Here is a 20,751-nt window from a genome sequence, read left to right as displayed (position 1 = left end):
GTTTTTAATTATTAAGTGTTAACAAGTTGCCTAAAATCTAATGTATATTCAGAATTAGAAGTACTAATTTCAAAGTTGAAAGTATTAAGTTATACAGAAAGGTCATTATATCACAAAAGTTGGTAGAGGTAAAAATTGGTAAAATAGCTTCTAAGAAACATAGAATGTATCAGTGGTAAATACATATACCTCTGATACAGCAGTTCTAGGAATGTATTTTATAAATATGCTTGTTTAGGAGATTTAAAGCAATGTTTACACTGGCAGAAGAACGTAACATGTCTGGCAGGGGAGCTAGAAGAGCAAACTGCAGGTATATTGGGTATGCTGTTCCTCTGAAGATCATGTGGAACATCTCTAAGGACATCTGTTAAAAGCAGAAAAGCAAAATGCACTAGAATGGTGGATTGAGCTAACATAAGAAACTTGTCTACTTCAAACTAGAAATGCTAGATGTAATATTTTCTTGATATGTTCCCAATGCTGGATGATGGATGAGGGTTGAATTTTGTATGTTGTGAAACATTTTCATAATAAAACCAAATTTCATAAAAAAAGATTTTCACAGACCAATTTTTGGTGATATCATCATTTCTTGATGATATCAGTCAACTTTTCATGACTATAGCAAAAGGCCTCAGACAAACTACTCATGAGAGGAAGAGATTTATTTAGGTTCACAGTTCTGAAGGTTCATAGTCCAAGATTGGTCAGCCAGTTGGTTTTGCACCAGGTGATGGAATTCTTGCTGGCGAAGTCCCAGGGCAGCATGTGGCAAGAGACAAGGAGTGTGAGTGTCTGTGTATGTCACTATCAAGGTGACACAGGTGGAAGAAGGAGCACATGGTGAACCAGGGAGCATCACAGCATGGCAAGGCCAAACCCTCTTGTGAAAACTGTCTTCCAAGGGTGACCTAAGGACTTCCCACTAAGTACACCTCTTAAACACTATAGTGGATTAAGTCTCCACTTTTTTCATACCATTAGCTTATGACACTAAATTTTAAATATCTGCAGAATTCTAGGAGACAAATATTATTCAGATCATAACACCTCTATTCACTCACTTCTGACAAGCACTCTGAAATGGGATAGTGAAATTGCAGGCAACAACTTGCTATGATGCCAGTCTCTATTTCTTTTTGACTGAGAATATTCAGTGTTATATTGTATTACCAATATTAGCTTATTAAATCTCTCTCTCTAGCTTTTTTACAATTTTTCTTGTACTAATTCTAGGGTGTTGATTTTACACTTGTAATTTACATTGTATCAAGTATTGAAGCTTGTCACACACTTTTACACAGTCTATGGCCAAGTCCTATTTGTTTTGTTACAACAATAAACTTCCATTTTGTTCTTCCTTTTTACTTATTTATTTATTTATTTTTTGACAGGCAGAGTGGATAGTGAGAGAGACAGAGAGAAAGGTCTTCCTTTTTGCCGTTGGTTCACCCTCCAATGGCCGCTGCGGCCAGCGCATCTCGCTGATCCAAAGCCAGGAGCCAGGTGCTTCTCCTGGTCTCCCATGCGGGTGCAGGGCCCAAGGACTTGGGCCATCCTCCACTGCCTTCCCGGGCCATAGCAGAGAGCTGGCCTGGAAGAGGGGCAACCAGGATAGAATCCGGCACCCCAACCGGGACTAGAACCCGGTGTGCCGGCGCCGCAAGGTGGAGGATTAGCCTGTTAAGCCACGGCGCTGGCAACTTCCTTTTTACTTATTAATACCATATGAGTACATAGCTTGTTTCCACATAGGATGGAAAATCTATAGTGGTTAAATTATGAAATACTTGAAATAATAGTGGCAAAAAATAAATACTACCATTGACAACATCTCAGCTCAGAACATTGTGGGAATTGGTGGAGTGGATCAGTGTCTTTCTCTTTGTTTTCATTTGTTTCTTTGTCTCTCTGCCTCTCAAAATAAAATAAATTATATTTAAAATATTATGAAAAATGATATTAAAATGAATTCATTTTGGAGGACTCATGGTGGCTATATAAAAAAGTCTAGTGTCTGACTCCCCCTCCACTTAGGTACTCCAAGATAGCAATTTCTACAGGTCAGTGCTTTTCTCAGTGTACCAGAGGCAGGAGGAAAAATTGGGAACACAGTGTAACATCCATAATAGGTGTCATGGCTTAGAGAGAGCAGTAGGAGAACAAGGCAATGTCTGAGGCTCGGGGCCAGGGGATTCCCTGTTTCAGGGGTTAGGGTGCAGAGTAGAGTGTAATTGGTATGCATCTGCAGAGATCTCTCACCTGGTCATCCTCCTAGGAGAGGAATCCTGTTGTCACTTAGCAACACCTCAGTGACAAGTGTTCACTTGGAGACTGAAGGCTTCCAGGCTACAAAAGAGGAATCTAAATGGATTCCTCCTCCAGTGTTTAGCATAGGGACTGCAGCAGTGAGGGATGCTCATGAGAGGGGACCTGCTCTCAAGAGGCTCTTGCCTATCTTCTGTCGAGGTTCCCCAGAAATATTTCTGCACATTATCAGGGCAGACACAGTATCATGGATCTAGCTGGGCCCAGCATGACAGCAGCAACCCTGAGGCCCAAGCCCACATGGTGCTACTGTGAAGGTAACTGGGGCAGGGCAGATTGAGTAGCCCATAGTACTGTAAAAAAATGAAGGCATGTTTTCAGCTTTGAAGAAGTTACAGAAAACGAAACTCCATCCATAATCCCAAAGAAAAATTTTGGGTATTACCTCTTGAGGGGGGAATGTTAGGTAGGAAGTCAGTTATGAGCTTATGTGTGTGTAACAGGCCTAAAGAGAAGACATCTATGTCCAGCATATGCTGCATCTCAAGGTCATCCTGATGCTGTTTCAGGGGCAGCTCAGTATTCACATCCTGCCCTGCCTTGCCCCCTTCTACCCGATAACCTGCCAAGTGGAGGTCCCCACCCCTTCTGCCTGACAATCTTCCACAATCTCCCAGGTGCAGCCCAGTATCTGTATCTCAAACACCCTGCTCCCTTCCTCCTGTCTGATAACATTTGCATCCATAAAGTCCTTTGTTTCAGCCATAAAGTCCTTTGTTTCAGGAGGAAGTGTGTGAAGACTAAGACCCATCTCCTTAAAAACCCCTGGCCTTGGCCGGCGCCGTGGCTCAACAGGCTAATCCTCCGCCTTGCGGCGCCGGCACACCGGGTTCTAGTCCCGGTCGGGGCACCGATCCTGTCCCGGTTGCCCCTCTTCCAGGCCAGCTCTCTGCTGTGGCCAGGGAGTGCAGTGGAGGATGGCCCAAGTGTTTGGGCTCTGCACCCCATGGGAGACCAGGAGAAGCACCTGGCTCCTACCATCGGAACAGCGCGGTGCGCCGGCCGCAGCGCGCTACCGCGGCGGCCATTGGAGGGTGAACCAACGGCAAAAGGAAGACCTTTCTCTCTGTCTCTCTCTCACTGTCCACTCTGCCTGTCAATAAAATAAAAAAAAAAAAAAAAAAACCCTGGCCTCAACTGGACTGCGCACTCAGCCCTCTGCCTCTCTACTGAGCCGCCAGCCTGCCTGGCCAGGTATACTCTCTCCACTCAACATGTAACCTTGCTCCTTCTCCCCCCGCCCCGTCCAGGCAACTGCACTCCCAGATCCTGTCTGGAGAGGTGCCCATCTGTTCTTACGGATGTCCCTTCCCTAATAAACCTTGCTATTTTACCTCCCACAAAAAAAAAAAAAAAAAAGACGGCATGTTCTATCAGAAATGAGAGCCAAAAATCTTTCCTATGGTCTCCCTTCTGCTGACCACCTGAAACAAATCACAGTTTGTTGTTGGGTTTTAGTGTACCTGCCCAGCCTGACTTCGGGGACTCAGTGCTCACCCCACACTGGAGTTGGGTTCACAAAGATTTTGCAATGCACAATAGAGAATAAATTGGGGCCTTGGATTGTATACGTACTTAGGTAGGTGCAGTGCACTGATACCATGAACTCTATGTTGTGCATCAGCTTGCTTACCATGACACAGAAAAGCTGAAAATTTAAAAACAGCAGTTCACTCCAACAACCCCTCCCTGTAACTGACTATAGCCAGGGGCACTCCACCAACAATATCTTAGATGTCACTCTGGACCCTTGCCCATCCCAGAAACAGTGGCCATGTTCCCTTGCCTCACTCAGAAACAGTGGCCAAGATCCACATCCCAACCAACACACATGCCTGGAACTCATGCTTAAGACTTAGACACCCAACTGAACTTCATATGTGAAGGTCCAAGAATAAAGCCATTGATAAAAAATATGACAAATATTCTCCAGAAATTAAAGACATAGGATCACAGTTGCACATAAATCAACATAGAAACAAAAGAAATCTGAGCAAGGAAGGCTGTAGGACTCCCCAAAAGGAATACAATAATGCATTAGTATTGGACTATGAAGGATAGGAGACTGAAAAAATTGCTGAAAAACAACTCAAAATGAAATCATTGTGCATATCAAAATTTCCAAAATTAATAAGCTATGTGGGTTCTTGACAGGAAATCAAAGAATTCTGAATACTGGCTCAAATAGATCAGGCAGCATGGTAAGTTTTTTTTAAGCTATTTATTTAGTGAAAGAAATGCATAGGGGAGTGAGGGCTTTAATCTAAGGGAGAAAGAAAAGTCTAGAGATTAAGTTGGGGCCCATACAGAACAGAGAGCAGGCTAAGAGCCACGTGCATTGAGTGTTTGGTGATGGGTAACCACAAGCAGCTTAGCACAACCAACGAAGCAAAGGTGGAGAACATGGGTGGCCTGAAGGCCACACACCCAAAAGCCATGGAGTAACAAGGTAATAGTGGCAAAAGAAGGGCTGGACTCACCATGTTCCAAGCCTTTTATCCACCCTGAAAAGTGAGTGGTCACGTAGCCCGATTTGTAGGTGGGCATATAGGTGAGGTCATGTAGGGAGATAGGATCACACAGGGATGAGGTGAAGTCCTGTCTTCCAGCTCAGTAATCTAATCAATTTATCCTAGCTGCCTGCCTACATCAAAAAGAATGGTTCTAAGGTTACTCAAAAATAGCAAGAAACAGTGAAATGAATTTAGGGCATCAGTACATGACAAGGATGAGAAAAGCAGAGAAGAGATAGTGATATTGAAAAAGTATCAAACAGGAATATTAAAAATGAAGCATTCAATAAGTTCAATAAAAATAAAATGAAAAGTCTTTTTTTTGAAGATTTATTTATTTATTTGAAGTCAGTGTTACACACAGAGAGAAGGAGAGGCAGAGAGAGAGGTCTTTCCTCCACTGGTTCACTCCTCAGTTGGTTGCAAAGGCCGGAACTGTGCCAATCCGAAGCCAGGAGTCAGAAGCCTCCTATGGGTCTTCCCATGTGGGTGCAGGGGCCCAAATACTTGGGCCATTTTCCACTGCTTTCCCAGGCCATAGCAGAGAACTGGATTGGAAGTGGACCAACTGGTTCTTGAACAGGTGCCCATGTGGGGTGCATGTACAGAAGCCTGCAGCTTTAACCACTACACCACAGTGCCGGCCCCAACAGTGGGAAGTCTTAAAACAGACTTGATGAGAAGAATAAATAATATTCAATCAAGAAGATTGGTTTTGAAATTCTCAGTCACACCAAAAAGTAATAAAAACTAGACAGAATGAAAACAATGTTTGGGATTTATGGGATGCCATCAGTCAAATATGTGAATCTCTGGATTTCCAAAGGAAATTGAAAAAAGGAATGACCTAGCTAATCTATTTAATGTAATTTTAGTAGAAAATTTACCCAATTTGAAAAAAAGATATGGACATCCAAATTCAGGAAGTGCATAGAGTCCAAATTGGTATGATCAGCAGCAATCATTAGAGTCAAAAATTCAAAGGTGAAACAGAAAAAAATCATATCTTAAAATTACAAGAGAGAAGTAGCAGGTCACTTTTAAAAGAAGTCCCATCAGAATGACAATAGATTTCTCAACAGTAAGCCTACAAACCAGGACATAATGGAAATATATACTAGAAGTTCCAAGAAATACCAATAACAAACTTCTCAATCAGGATACTTTACTAAGTGAGGTTCTCATTCATAAATAAAGTTGAAATAAAAACTGTCCAAGGCAATCAAAATTGAGTTTGTTGCCACAACACCAGTCTTACAAATGATACTTAAGGTTGTGCTACATACAGAAGCAGGGAAAGACAATCAGAATACTGAAACAATGTGAAGTTAGAAAGCTTTCTAGTAAAAGGACAAAGGAGATTCAAAACAAACAAGAATATTTGTGGAAAAATGGCCAGACCAACTCATTACTTATGAATAATAACCTTCACTGTTAAATGGACTAAATTCCTCAATTAAAAGATGGAGAGTGCATGAATATGTTAAAATAAAAAAAAAAAACTAGAACTATCTTTATGCTGCCTACAAAAACCACACATTACCAATAAAGATACAGGTTGAAAATGAATGTATGGAAAAAGATATCCCATGCAAATGGATATCAAATGTGAGTAGGAGTTACTACATTCTTGTCATGTAACACGGATTTTAGTACAAGAACTTTAAAAAAAGACAAAGGAGGTCATTAAGTAATGATTATGAGATCAACTAAATAAGAGAGTATCACATAGTGAATATATCTGCAGCAATTCTAGGGCATCTAATTTTAGAAAACAATTGTTAATGTATCAAAGGAGAGAGATAAAATAATAATGGACATTTCAACATAACACCTTAATCAATGAGGAAATCTCCTAGATGAGAAATCAATAAAGAAATATAGATAAGCTCTGTAGCTTATCTGCACTGTAAAACAAATGGACCAAATAGTTAGCTACAATCACCAATCCATAGTTTTGGAATACACAAATTTTTCATCATTGCACGAAACTTTCTCTAGGATAGATCATATGCTAGACCATAAAACAAGTTTCAACCAATTAAAAAAATTGAAGTCATATCGTATATCTTTTCTGATCGTGATGGAATGAAGCTGGGAAGCAACACCACCAAAAAACACTAGAAAATATGCAAACACATGGGGATTGAACAACATGGTAATGAATGAACACTAAGTCATTGAATAAATCAAAAGAAGAACAATAAAATTTCTTGAAATGAATGAAAATGAAATACAACATAAAAATGTATGAGATAGAAGCTCTGGTGCTGTGGCACAACAGTTATGGGTGCCAGTTCAAGTCTTGACTGCTCCACTTCTAATCCTGCTCTCAGCTATGGCCTGGGAAAGCAGTAGAAGATGGCTCATGTCCTAGGGCCCCTGCACCCACAATGGAGACCTGGAAGAAGCCCCTGGCTTTGGCTCAGCATATATCCATCTGTTGCGGTCAACTGCTTCTGCCTCTCTGTAACTCTGTGACTTTCAAATAAAAATAAATAAGTATTTTAAAAAATCTTATGGGATGAAGCAAAAGTCATGTTAAGAGGAAAATTCATAGCCATAAGTTTTATGTCAAAAATTTGGAATATAATAAAATAAATGATAGAACAATGCATCTCGATGACCTAGAAAAACAAGAATAAACCAAACCAAAGTTAGTAGAAGGAAAATAAAATGAATTAAAGAAGAAAAAAAGCAAACAGAAATAAAAATCTTTAAAAAGTAAGTGAAATAAGGAGGAAGTTTTAGAAAAAAATAAACAAAATTGATAATTCATTGGTCTAACTAAACAAGAAATAGTGGAAAATACTCACTCTAATAAAACCATAGCTGAAAAAGGAGATATTTGTATTGATTCCAAAAATATATAAAGAATCATTAGGAATTACCACAAATAACTAGACTGCAGCACATTGGAAATTCTAGAAGAAATGGACAGATTTATGGACATATGTATTTACCAAAAATTGAAGCACAAAGACATACAAAACCTGAATATATCAATAGCTAAGGTTAAGATTAAATCAGTAAACTGCCCGCTCACAAAAAAGAACAGAAACAAAATGACTTCACAGCTGAATCATACCAAATTTTTTTAAAGATTTATTTATTCATTTGAAAGGCAGAGACACAGAGATGCAGAAGTAGAGAGAAAGAGGCATTCCATCCACTGATTCACTCCCCAAATGGCCACAATGTCCAAAGCTGGGCCAATCCAAAGTCAGGAGCCAGGAGCTTCTTCTGGGTTTCCCACGCAGGTGCAGGGGCCCAAGGACTACGACCATCTTCCATTGTTTTATCAAGCCACACTAGAGAAATGGAGTGGAAGTGGAACAGCCAGGACTTGAACCAGCATCCATATGGGATGCTGACACTTCAGGCAACGGCTTGCCTGCTACGCCACAGTGCTAGCTCCCATACCAAATTGTTGAGAGAAAGCTATTATCAATTCTTGAGCTATTCAGAACAAATGATAGGGAGTGGACTCTTCCAAATTCTATCTTTGAGGCCTTCATTAGTTTATTTCAAAAACCAGCAAAAATACAACAACAAAACAATTATAGACCAATATCCTTTGTAAACATCCATGCAAAAATTCTTAACAAAATACAAGCAAATCAAATCCAAATCCATGCCCAAATTGGATGTAGCCTTGACACTCCCCTTACCTTGGAGCACTGAACAGAGCTCCTTGGCCACATCCAGCATATGCCTCTGGGTATTCACTGAAAGAGTAGACCCTCCACTAAGACAAAGAGACATCATCAAAAGTTAAAAGCCATCAGAAGAAAAAAAACTGACAATTATCTCATCAAATACCTAAAAATAAATGCAGAAATTCAAGAAACAAACAAACAAAAAATAATGCCCCCAAAGGAACACAACACTTCAAAACTAGAATATGAAAATGAAGAGATTGAAGAAATGTTGGAAACAGAATTCAAAAAAAAATATTTTAGTATTACTTAGAAGTAATCAGAAGGAAATCCACAAATTAAAGAAATCCATACATGACATGAGTGAATTTATTTCCTATGAAATTGAGATTTTAAAGAGAATTTAAAATCAAATATTAGAAATGAATAATTAAATAGGTCAAATAAAAAATGTGGTGGTTAGCTTTAAAGACAGACTCAGTGAGGCAGAAGAAAGAATATCCAAATTGGAAGATAAATCTCTAGAAATTTTACAGTCAGACCAAAAAAAAAAAAAGAAGAAGAAAAAATAAGAAAACTTAAAAAACCATGTTGGAGATTTATGGGATAATATGAAATGATCCAACATATGGGTCTTAGGAGTTCCTGAATGTGTGGAAAGAGAGAATGGATTAGAAGGCTATTTAGTGAGATAATTACAGAAAACTTCCTCAATTTGAAGAGAGAAAGAGATGTCCAAGAACAGGAATCATATAGAACTCCTACTAGACATGACCAGAAAAATTATTCACCATGACACATTTTAATTAAACTTTCCACTGTGAAACATAAAGAAAAGATTCTTAAATGTGCACAAGAGAAATGTCATATTACTTGCAGAGGATCTCTAATTAGACTCACACCTGACATATTCTCAGAGACTCTATAGGATAGGAGAGAATGGTGAGATATATTTCAAGATTTAAGAGAAAACTGTCAACTCAGAATACTATTCCTGCAAAGCTCTCATCTATGAAAGAAGGTAAAATAAAGGCTTTTATAACAAACAAAAATTGAAGAATTTGTCATCACTTGTCCAGCCTTATAAAAGATATTTAAGGATATGCTACATGCAGAAACACAGAAACATGGTCATCATTATGAATGAAGTTGAAGACAGAAATCTCCCAGTAAGACTACAAAGGATGTCCAAAGAAAACAATAGGAATACTCATGGAAAATGGCATGGTCAAGTCAATATCCACCAATAATAACCTTGAATGTAAATGACCTCAGCTCTCCAGTTAAAAGATAAAGACTGGCATAATGGAATAGAAATAAGATCCATCTATTTGCTGTCTGCAAAAAACACACCTCACCAACAAAGATACAGGCAAACTGAAAGTGAAAGAATGGAAAAAATATTTCATGTGAACAAAAACCAAAAAAAGAGATGGTGTAGCCGCCCTAATATCAGAAAAATTAGATTTCAACACAAGAACTGTTAAAAGAGACTAAGAGGGCACTATGTCATGATTAAGGGATCAATTCAACAGGAATACATGACTACAATAAATGTATATGCACTCAATGCCAGAGTTCCTGTTTATTTAAAAGAAATGTTGATGGAGCTAAATGGAGGCAGACACTCCAATACAAGAGTGATGGGAGACTTCATACCTTACTTTCAGCAATGAACAGTTCAACCAAACAGAAAATCAGCAAGGAAACAGAGTTAGTACAGACTAAATGAATCTAACAGATATCTACAGAACTTTTCATCATACAGTTGCAGAATTCATATATTCTCACGAGTGCATGGAACTTTCTCTAGGATAGACCAGATACTAGACTATAAAGCAAGGCTCAGCAAATTCAAAAAAATGAAATCATACTATGCATCTTATCTGACCACAATGAAATTAGGCTGGGAATTAACAATTCAGGATTCTCATGGGGCCTGTGCTGTGGTGTAGCAGGCAAAGCCATGGCCTGTAGTGCCAGCATCCCATATGGATGCCTGCTCAAGTCCCAGCTGCTCTGCTTCTGATCTAGCTCTCTGCTGTGGCCTGGGAAAGCAGTGGGGAATGGTCAAGTTCCTTGGGCATCTACACCCTCATGGGAGACATGGAAAAATCTCCTGGCTCCTGGCTTCAGATCGGCAGATCTCCAGCCATTGTGGCCAATTTGGGAGTGAACCAGTGGATGGAAGATTTTCTCTCTCTCTCTCTCTCTCTCTCTCTCTCTCTCTCTCTCTGCCTCTTTCTCTCTATGTGTAACTCTTTCAGATAAATAGATCTTTAAAAATAATCTCTAGGATATATGCAAACAGATCGAGAGTGAACAATATACTGCTGAATGAAGACTGGGTCGCAGAAGAAGTAAAAAGTGAAATCAAAAATATGGAAATAAATGTAGATGACAATACAACATCAAAAGTTGTGTAATATAGCAAAAGCAGTGTTAAGAGGAAAGTTTATGGCAATTGGTGCCTGCATGAAGAAATTTAAAGGCACCATCAAATTATTAGAGTACATTGGAGAAACCCTATGAGACATTGGCTTAGTTGAAGAGCTCTTGGACCTAGTAAAATAAAATTAGAAGAGAAAAAGGAAATATAACAACAGATACCAAATTAGGAATATGGAAGTCAAACTATTCCTATTTGCAGATGACATGATCTTGTATATAGAGGACCAAAAAGACTCCACTAATAGACTATTAGAACTCATACAAGAGTTTGGTAAAGTGGCAGGATATAAAATCAACACACAAAAATCAGTAGCCTTAGTATACAAAGACAATACCATACTGAGAAAGAACTTCTAAGATCAATCCCATTCACAATTTTTAGAGAAAATTAAATACTTGGAATAAATTTAACCAAGGGCATTAAAGATCTCTATAATGAGAATTATAAATCATTAAAGAAAGAAATAAAAAAGACACAAAAATGAAAAAAAAATTCTTGCATGTTCATGGATTGGTAGAATCAATATCATCAAAATGTTTATATTACCGCAAGCAATTTACAGATTCAATGCAATCCCATTCAGGAGATTCCAAACAGCTAAAGCAATCTTATATAACAAAGACAAAACCCAAGGCATCACAATACCATATTTCAAAACATACTACAGGGCAGTTATAATCAAAACATCTTGATACTGGCACAATAACTTATGGATAGAACAATGGATCAGAATAGAAATGCCAAAAATCAATCCAAGCATCTAGAACCAAGTTATTTTTGGCAAAGGATCCAAAATCAATCCTTGGATAAAGGACAGTGTATTCAACAAATAGTGATGGAAAAATTTGATCTCTTCATGCAGAAGTATGAAGCAAGACCCCAACCTTATCTCTTACACTGAAATCCACTTAAAATGGATGACCTGATACCATCAAATTATTAGAGTACATTGTAGAAACCCTATAAGACACTGGAATAGTCAAAGAGTTCTTGGAAAAGACCCGAGAGGCATGCACGATCATTGACAAATTTACCAAATTGGATTATATCAAGCTGAAAAGCTTCTGAACTGCAAAAGAAGCACTCAGCAAGGTGAAGAGGCAACAGACAGAATGTGCAATTCTAAAGGATTAATATCCAGAATCTAAAAAGAGACCAAGAAACCCAACAACAACAAAACAAACAACCTGTTTAAGAAATGGGAAACAACAGGCATTTTTCAAAGAATGAAATCCAAGTAAGTGGTCAACAGACACATGAAAAGATGGTCAGAATCCCTAGCCTCCAGGGAACTGCAAATCAAAACTATAATGAAGTTTCACCTGTCCTCCATTTGAATGGCTTTCATACAGAAATCAACAAACAACAAACGCCTGTCAATGACATGGTGAAAAAGGTACCCTAACCCACTGTTGGTGGGAATGTAAACTTGTACAGCCACTCTGTAAGATAGTATGGAGATATCTCAGAAATCTGAATATAATCTTACCATATGACCCAGGCATATGACCATTCCTGGGAATTTTCCCATGGGAAATGTAAAAGTTATTTGTACCTCCATGTTTATTGCAGTTCAGTTTACAATAGCTAAGGCATGGAATTAACTCAAGTGTCAATCAACTGAAGATTGGATAAAAAAAATCATGGGGTGTGCAAAACATGGAACACTAGACAGCATTTTTAAAAAGTGGAATTCTATCATTTACTACAAAATGGATTCAATTGGAAAAACATTATACTTAGTAAAATAAACCAGTCCCAAAAGGAAAAGTACCATATATTCTCCCTGATCTGTGGTAACTAATAGAGTACCTAAAAGGTAATCTGTAGAAATGAAATTGACACTTTGAGTTGTGATGACTGTAAACAGCAATTGTCTGGACTGGTGAGGAAATTTTTTATACTATTTATTGAATACTTAGTATAGGGTTAATCTTACATTTATAAATTCATTGAAAATGGATCTCAGTAAAAAATAAGAATGGGGATAGAAGATAAAGGAGGAAGAAGAGTGGAGTGTGAGTAAGAGGGAAGGTAGGGTGGAAGAATCACTATGTCCATAAATTTGTATTTTTGAAACTCATGATGTTTGCATTCCTTAAATGAAAGGTTTTCGAGTTTAAAAAAAAAAAAGATATCAGGCAAGAACAAGAAATCAAAAAGGACTCTGATTTGATCTCAGGAAGAGAAAGTCAAATTGTTGATGACATGATCCTTTAAATAGAATAACCAAATGATTCCAGTAAAAGTCTACTCATAAATGAATTTGGAAAATTTGCAGAATATAAAATCAACACTAAAAATTGTTAGTATTTCTATACACCAACAATGTTCTGGCTGAACAAGATCTAGTAAGATCAGTCAATTCACAACAGCTACAAAAATGTAAATACATTAGGATAGATTTAACCAAGAAGTGAAAGATCTCTATAATAAAATTTGCAACATTAATGAAAGAAATATGAGTTATAAAAATGGAAAGTATTGCATGTTCATGGGTTGGAAGAATTAATATCATCAAATATTAATTTAATTTAAATAATTTGCATGATCAATATAATACCAATTAAAACTCCAAGGACATTCTTCACAAAACTAGAAAATGCAATTCTAAAATTATATGAAAACATGAAGGATTCCAAATTTCCAAAGCAATCTTAAACAATAGAAACAAAGCCAGAGGTATCACACCACCAGATTTCAGCATCACAGGGCTATCACGTACAAAGCAGACTGACACTGGCACAGAAATGGTCATTCAGACCAATGGAACAAAATAAAACTCTACACATCTATCATCATCTAATCTTTGACAAATGAGCTGGAATAATAACTCCATGGAGAGTGGACAGTGCTTTCAACAAATGATGTTGGTAAAATTGGATCTCCACATACAGAAGTATGAATCAAAACCCCTAACTTACACGCTATAAAAGAATAGCTCTAATCCTAAGAACTGAAACCATCAAATGACTAAAAGAAAACATAGGGGCACCATGCCAAGACATTGGCATAAGGAAAGATTTCTTATATAAAACCTCAGAAAGACATGCTACAAAAACAAAAATAAACAAATATGATTACATCAAAGATGCTTCTGCACAGTAAAAGAAACAATAAAATTAAGAGACAACCTAGAGAATGTGAGAAAATATTTACAAAGTATACATTCTATAAAAGATTAATACATGAAGAGCTCAAGAAACTCAATAACTAAAAAACAAATAACCTTTTAAGAAATGGGGAAATGATATGAGCAGACATTTTTTAAAGGATGAAGTACAAATGGCTAGCAGACACAAGATGAAGTGATCAGGATAACTAAATATCAGGAAATGCAATAAAAACTACAATGAGATTACCAGCATATTCCAGTCAGATGGTTGTTATCCAAAAATCAAAAAATAACAAGAGCTGGCATTGTGGAGCAGAAAAAGATACCGTAATACACTATTGGTTGTAAGCAAATTGGTACAACCCTTTGGTGACAACTATGAGGATTTAATGGAAAACTAAAAATAGATCTACTGTATGACCCAGCTATCCATTTCCAAAAATATATGAAAAGGTAATTAAATAAACATATGAAAGAGATACCTATACTATAGTGTTTATATAGCAGCTCAGTTCACAATATCAAAGGTATAGAATACACTTAGGTGTCCATAAAATGATGATAGGATAAAAAATATAAATATGCCTAATGAAATATTACTCAGCCATAAAACAAAATGAAATACTGACATTTGGAACAAAAAGATTGCAACTGGAGATCATTATGCTAACTGAAATAAGCCAAACCCAAAAACATAAATATCATGTTCTCTCTTATTTTTGGAAGTTAACATATGGAGAGATTGTAAAAATTGTGTGGGGGATGTCATATTTGGTATTTAGCTATAAACATGTTTTTACTAAATCCTACCATGTAAGTGAAGATATACTCTCTTTTCGCTGTTTAATATCATTATTGTGAATCCATCACTCCATGATATTAACACCTGTGATCAAGAAAATAGCGTATTTGTATATGTATGTATGTATAAATATTTATATATATGTAATGTGAACATTGAAGAGAATTTGACAAAATGTAAAAAATATTAAAGAATTAAAAATATATTTTGTGCAAATATTTTTCAAATGCTTGGGTGATTTTTTTCATAATATGCATTGCTCATGAACTCTCATGATTCCCCATATTCATGCATTTCAAAATTTTGCACCACAATAAAATTATTCCATCCCATTTTTCTACAAAATGTGCTGCTTTCATATACTTATATATATATAAGTATAGATATAAATAAATAAATAAATATATATATATATATATATATATATATATATACTAGATGAATGAAAGCAATGATAGAAATAGGGAAGGAGGCATTAGGGATATTTTGTTACTTTAAGGTACTCATACTACATGTGAAGCTGCCGTGCACTATTTGAAAGTGGACCTGAATTATTTGTAAATATATACAGAAAAGTGTTAAGGAAAAATTAAGAAATGCTGTAAAAATATAGTTCATCTGATAACACAGAACAGAAAAGGTAGTCAAATAAAGTCTCAGTTATATGGGCCAGCATTGTGGCGTAATGAGTTAAGATGCCACCTACATCGCCAGAATCCCTTATGGGCGCCAGTTCCAAAGTACCGGGTGCTTCATTTCCAATCTGCTAGTGTGCTTAGGAAAGCAGCAGAAGAGCCTCAAGTCTTTGGGACCCTGGATCCATACAGGAGATCTGGATGAAGCTTCTGGCTCCTGATTTCATTTGGGGAGTGAAACATTGTATCTCTCTCTCTTTCTCTCTCCCCCCACCCTCCACTTTTCATTGCAGTTCAATTCACAATAACCAAGATATGGAATCAATCCATATGTCCATCAACTGATGACTAGATAAAGAAATTATGGTATGTATGCATTATGGAATACTACTCAGCTATAAAAACAATGAAATATTGTCTTTTGCAACAAAGTGGATGCCCCTGGAAACCATTAGATTTTGCAAAATAAGCCAGTCACCTAAAGACAAATACCATATATTTTCCATGATCTGTGGTAATGCATAGAGTACCAAAAATGTAATTTACAGGAGTGAAACTAACATTTTTAGGTTAAATGACTGTATACAGGCTTTATTTCTACTGTTAAGGACCAGTGTTTTTTTTTGTTTTTTTTGTTTTTTTCCTTCTTCTTACTGTTTGTTGAACACTTTACTTAGTGCAAGGCTATTTTTATGAGCATAAAATAAACTAAAAGTAGATCACTGTAAAAATGAAAAGAGGGAATAAGATAGCAAGGGGAAGAAAGGGAGGGAGCATGGGTGTGAGGTGGAGTAGGGTGGATGGGAAGTATCACTATCTTCCTAATTTTGTATATATGATATACATTAAATTTACACACCTTAAATAAAATAAGAAAAATAAATTTAAAAAATAAAAATGTGTTTCTAATAAATAAATAAATTATGACTCAAAATTACAAATGGCAGGAAAAGAATGGAAAACAAAAGAAGAAATAATACAATTGTAATTAATAGAAAATGGTAAAACATATGTTAGATATTAATCCAGGTATATCACTTTAAACAATAATTAGCCAAAACTACATTGAAGAGCAATGATGAGAGTGGCATCCTTGTCTGATTCCAGGTCTTAGTGGAAATGCTTCCAACTTTTTCCCATTCATTAAGATGCTTGTTGTAGCTTTGAGGTATATTGCCTTGATTGTATTGAGGTGTGTTCCTTCTACATAGAATTACTTTAAGATTTATATCATAGGCCAGTGCCGTGGCTCATAGGCTAATTCTCCACCTGCAGCGCCGGCACACCGGGTTCTAGTCCCAGTTGGGGCACCGGATTCTGTCCCGGTTGCCCCTTTTCCAGGCCAGCTCTCTGCTGTGGCCCGGGAGTACAGTGGAGGATGGCCCAAGTGCTTGGGCTCTGCACTCCATGGGATATGGGATACCAAGAGAAGCACCTGGCTCCTGGTTTCGGATCAGCGCGGTGCGCCGGCCGCAGTGCGCCAGCCATGGTGGCCATTGGAGGGTGAACCAAGGGCAAAAGGTAGACCTTTCTCTCTTCTCTCTCTCTCTCCACTCTGCCTGTCCAAAAAAAAAAAAAAAAAAGATTTATATCATAAAAGATGCTGCATTTCATCAAATGTTTTCTCTATATGTATTGAAATATTCATATATTTGTCTTCTGCAGTTTGTTAGTGTGATGTATCACATTTATTGATCTGCATATTTTGAAGTAACCTTTCATATCAGGGATAAATCCTACTTGGTCCTGTGAGAAATGTTTCTCAAGTGTGGTTGGATTCAATTAGCTAGTATTTTGTTGAGAATACATCAGGGATAATGACCTATAGTTCTCTTTGCCTGTTGTATTTTTTTCTGGCTTGGGAATTAAGTGATGGAGGCTTCACAGAAGTATGGGAGTATTCTCTCCCATTCAATTGTTTTGAATAGCTTGAGAAGAATTGGAATTAGTTCTTTAAATATCTGGTAGAATTCTGCAATGAAGCCATCAGGATCTTGGTTTTTCTTTATTGGAAGGATCTTTACTGCTGAAACAATTTCTGTCTTGGTTATTTGTCTGTTTAGTTTTTCTCTGTCTTCATGATTAAATTTTTGTAGATCATGTGTCTAGGAATCTATAGATTCTAATTTGTTGATAAAAACCTCTTTGTAGTAATTCCTGATAATTATTTTTATTTTTTGTTGTATGTGTTGTTATTTTTCATTTTCATGTCTGATTTTATTGAGAGTATTCTCCCTTTTTTTGTTTAGTTGTGAATGGTATGTCAATTTTGTTTATCTTTTTAAAAACCAGCTGTTAATTTCACTAATTTTTTAATATTTTTTCAATTTCGCTATTTTTTTCTCTAATTTAATTACTTCTTTCCTCCTAATTTTTTGGGATTTTTGTTCTTGTTTTTTTCATGTCCTTGAGTTGTATTGTCAGGCCACTTATTTGATGCTTTTCCAATTTCTTTATATAGGCACTAATTGCTATAAACTTCACTGGGAATGCTGATTTTGCTGTATCCCATAAGTGCTTATATGGTATGTTGTCATCTTCATCTGTTTAGTAATTTTTCACTTCTGATGTTGTCCATGCCTCAGTGTTCTTTCCTGAGCATGTTGTTCAGTCTTCCCATGTTTGCATCATATTTTCCACAGTTTCTTAATATGTGAATACCAGATTCATTCCATTATGGTCAGAAAAGATACAGGGCATGATTTTAATTTTTTTAATTTTTAACGTTCGATTTATGGCCTACCGTAAGGACTATCATAGACAAAAGGTCCATGCACTCATGGAATGAATGCGTAGTCTTCAACTGTGGGAAGAAACATTCTGTAATCACTGAGGTCCATTTGATCCATGGTATAGATCAGCTCTGTTTTCTTTGTTGTTGTTGTTGATTTTTTTCTAGTTGTTATATCCATTGATGAAAGTGAGAAACTGAAGTCTCTCACTATTAATTTATTGAGACTTATGTCTCCCTTTAGATTATTTAACATCTGTTTTAGCTATCAGGATACCCTGGCATTGGGTGCACATACATTTACTATAGTCAAGTCTTCCTGTTGAATTGTTTCCTTAATCATTGCATAACGCCCTTCTTTTTCTCTTTTAATACTTTTTGTGTTAAAGTTTATTTTCTCTGATATTAGAATACCTGCTCCTTCTCACATTTGCTTTCTGTTAGCACAGAATATCCTTATCCATTCTCTTACTTTCAGGCTTTATGTATCTTTGTTGGAAAGTGTGTTTCACGTAGGCAACAAATAGTTAGGTCTTGTTTTTTTAATCCACTCAGCCAGTCTGTATATTTTAATTGGAGAATTAGGCAACTTACATCCAATGTTTTTATTGATAAGTAACTGCTTGGCCCTGCCATTTTCCCATAAATACTCCTATTGTTTATTTTGAATTTATTTTTTTTAAACTTTTATTTAATGAATATAAATTTCCAATGTACAGCTTATGGATTACAATGGCTTCCCCTTCCCATAATTTCCCTCCCACCCGCAACCCTCCCCTCTCCCGCCCCCCTCTCCCTTTCCATTCACATCAAGATTCATTTTCAATTCTATTTATATACAGAAGATCAATTTAGTATAAATACTTCAACAGTTTGCATCCACATAGACACACAAAGTGAAACATACTGTTTGAGTATTAGTTATAGCATTAAATCACAATGTACAGTACATTAAGGACAGAGATCCCACATCAGGAGCAAGCGCACAGTGGCTCCTGTTGTTGACCCAACAAATTGACACTCTAGTTTATGGCGCCAGTAACCACCCTAGGCTGTCGTCATGAGTTGCCAAGGCTATGGAAGCCTTCCAAGTTCCCCGACTCTGATCATATTTAGACAAGGTCATAAAAGACAGGGTGAGGATAGTAACCAATGATCCTAAGAGTGGCCTTAACCAGGTCTGAACAATTATACAGCATTAAGTGGGGAAGAGGACCATCAGTACACACAGGTTGGGAGTAGAGCCATTGGTGGTAGAGTAGAGGTTATGATTACAAAGGAATGAGGCCCAAGTGCACTAGACAGGGTCTAGAACAAAGGACAGAGTCATTATTAGAGGAGCTAAGAAAGGTGCTGTCTAAGCTACAATTAAGTTTTCTGATTGAGAGGAAAATAGAACCTGATAGAAGGGGCTTGATAATAACCTGGTGGGCTTTAGGCCTTGTAAGTTAAGAGGCCCAGACCTATCTATCTCTTCACATGGGGTATATCCTAAGGGAGGTGTGAACCTCCTAGGGGAAGGCACTCTGTGGACTTTCATTACTTGGCTGGCCTGGGAGGAGAGCTGGCCAGGTAAAGGCAGGTGGCATCTCTAACAAGAAATTTACAGTTCTGCCTGCAATGTTGCTGACCCTACTTGGCTGTCCCCTCAACTGCAGTGGTCACTTTGGAAGTTGGGCTGAGTGAAGGGCTTTTCAGCTTGGAGCCAATAAGATCTGTGGCTCTGACCTGGGCATCCTTCGATTCCAGGGCAGGTCCATTTCCAGTGATCCAACTCTTGGCAGAGCTGCCAGGGCTCTTCACAAGCTGACTTCTGCTGAAGCCCAGGCTTACCACATTGAAAGCCACTGCAGTGGACTGGCCTGTTGGGTCTCCTTGAGGGCAGATGACTGTACAGATCAGCCATTAATAGGCCTGCCACCCATTGCTTCTGATGCCTAGCTTTCTTTTCCTCCTGGTTTGTGTTAAAGCAGACCAGACGATGCAAGTCAAGGGAGTGCCCGTGTCCCATCTCTAATCTTTGGTGGCCTGAACTACAAGTCTATAGTCACAGGCATGTTCTGTAGTAGTTTTTCTAAGGTAGACAATGCCCATGAGGAAAATTATATTCTCACTTTAAAACTTTCTTTCCCTTTGGTATGAAAGGGAGGTTTTTTTTTTCTACTTACTGTATACTTCGCTGATGGCGATGTGAATCTAGCTATGAGATTATTAGTTAAGTTCTTATTTTGGCTACTTTACTAGTAGATCTTCTGCCTTCACATTATTTCATGATTATGATTATCTTCTTCTGTTTCTGTTTGTTACACATCCATAAACATCATCTCTAAAAGATATTGACCTGAAACATTATAATCAAATGTTCAACAGTTAAACACAAAAAAAATTTAAAAAACACATAAAGTTATATCAAATTATCAGCAGATTATTTCCAATTAGACTGACAGCTGATTTCTCATCAGAAATCCTACAGTGTTCTACAGTTTAGGAGAGAATGGAGAGAGATAGTTCAA

General features: G+C 37.2%; 1 pseudogene; it reads right to left on the bottom strand.

The window, feature by feature from the left end:
• Positions 1 to 218: 218 nt before the first annotated feature.
• The window catches only part of LOC133756602 (ubiquilin-1-like), a 44,018-nt pseudogene continuing 23,485 nt past the window's right edge, over positions 219 to 20,751 (bottom strand).

The sequence above is a fragment of the Lepus europaeus genome, chromosome 3 (assembly GCF_033115175.1).
Source record: "Lepus europaeus isolate LE1 chromosome 3, mLepTim1.pri, whole genome shotgun sequence".
NCBI lineage: Eukaryota > Metazoa > Chordata > Mammalia > Lagomorpha > Leporidae > Lepus > Lepus europaeus.
This window is presented reverse-complemented; position numbering and strand designations above follow the sequence as displayed.